At 45.0% G+C, this 1,734-nt stretch overlaps 1 protein-coding gene across 1 annotated transcript in view; it reads right to left on the bottom strand.

Moving 5' to 3' along the window:
- Positions 1 to 1,734, bottom strand: part of PPP1R14D (protein phosphatase 1 regulatory inhibitor subunit 14D) — an 11,568-nt gene that overhangs the window by 7,653 nt on the left and 2,181 nt on the right. The window lies entirely within an intron of this gene.

Raw genomic sequence — 1,734 nt, 5'->3', positions numbered from 1 at the left:
GAGGGTCCCGGGTTTGATTCCAGTCAAGGGCATGTACCTTGATTGTGGGCACATCGCCAGTGGGGGGTGTGCAGGAGGCAGCTGATTGATGTTTCTCTCTCATCAATCTTTCTAACTCTCTATCCCTCTCCTTTCTTCTCTGTAAAAATTCAATAAAATATATTTAAAAAAAAAAAGTTTTCTGCCTCTAAAAAAGTATTAGTGCAGTAAAAAAAAAAAACCAACACATATTTTTATTCTCTCCTCAGGATATGTTTATTGATTTGAGAAAGGAAGAGAGATAAAGATAGAGAGAGAGAGAGAGAGAGACAGAGAGAGAGAGACAGAGAGAGAGAGAGAGAGAGAGAGAGAGAGATCAATTGCCTCCTTTATACACCTGGACCAGGAATGGAATACACAACTTTTTGTGTATTCAACCAACTGAGCCACCAAAAAATGTTATATGACTTATGATGTTATATTAAATATAAGGAACATATATTACCTAGACTCAGATTGCCCCTGCCGTCTGGAGTTGAGAAATGGGCTCATATCATAATCCATATTCTTTCCCTCCAGTTTTTTTTTTTTAATTCTCAGAAAATGAGCAGATATATCAAACAACTCCTGCTGAGATGAACAAGTGTGGTAAGCTTGTGACTCTCTATTCCAGTGGCAGTATCCTGCCAGATGCTGCCACATACGGCCCCTTTCTCAGCTCCACTCCCTACTCAGGCCCCTTACTCCTGATCTCTCTGCCCTGGGACCAGCCATGGAGTAAGGTTCAGAGATGAACTAACAATGTCTGCTCTCACAAATTCATTGGCAATACTTTTTTAAATTTGGAAGGTTAACAGACTGTTTCTTAAAATCTCACCACACTAAAAGAGCTGCATCAAAATGCTAGCTGCCAGCAGGAAAAGATCGTGTCATGAAATCTATAGGAAAGGAATGTTTCAAAATCTGGGGTGATCAACAGCGTCTCCCCTGCTGCTGTGTGCACTGGATTTAGCTCAAGGCAATGATTGGTGACCTTGCCAAGAGCTCTCCATAGAGTTGGGGGAACAGAAGCCAGATTTTGATGGTTTGAATGGTGATAGGAGGGGGAAAGGTAAGTAAAGGATGTGAGTATGGACAAATCCTTTAAGTAATCTTATTGTAAAGGAGACACGAACTATGGGATGGTAATTAGAGTGGGGCACGTTGATGAACGAGAGTGCTTTTAAAACAGGAGAAACTTATGGGTGTTGAAGCCCCTGCTTAGTAGCCAAATCCACACTCTCCCTCTGGACCACAGGAGCGCTAGCACCCCAAATCTGTCTGGGTTGAATCCAGACTTGCTTCCTCTGAAGACCCCAAAGCAGGCTGTACACCCCGTGAGAAGAGGTGGGGCCCTTCATCAGAGGAAGGTTGGGTCCCATGAAAAAACTAAACAAGTAGTGATGCATCCCTGGAACCATTTCCAGTTGTGCCGCTTAAGGGGGACATGTAAGGGAGAGCCCTGGTGGGTGGCGAGGGGCCCTGTGAAGTTAGAACTGGGGTCGGGTAAGTCTGGAGGCTCTAGTGCTTCCATCTCTGCCCAAGGTGATCAGCCACTTGGGGCTTCCCCAGTCACCTGGCTGCTTCCGGATGAAAAGAGCAGGGATTAGGAGAGGAACTGCCACCTGCACCTTTGGACAATCACCATGGCAACTGCAGGCCAGGTATTTTATTTCAGTCATTGCCTGGGAGCGGTCCTCCTACATGTCCTATTGG

Source organism: Myotis davidii, unplaced genomic scaffold, assembly GCF_000327345.1.
Source record: "Myotis davidii unplaced genomic scaffold, ASM32734v1 scaffold46, whole genome shotgun sequence".
NCBI classification, from domain to species: Eukaryota; Metazoa; Chordata; class Mammalia; order Chiroptera; family Vespertilionidae; genus Myotis; species Myotis davidii.
Note: the sequence above shows the minus strand (reverse complement) of the source record. Positions and strands in the feature narration are given on the sequence as shown.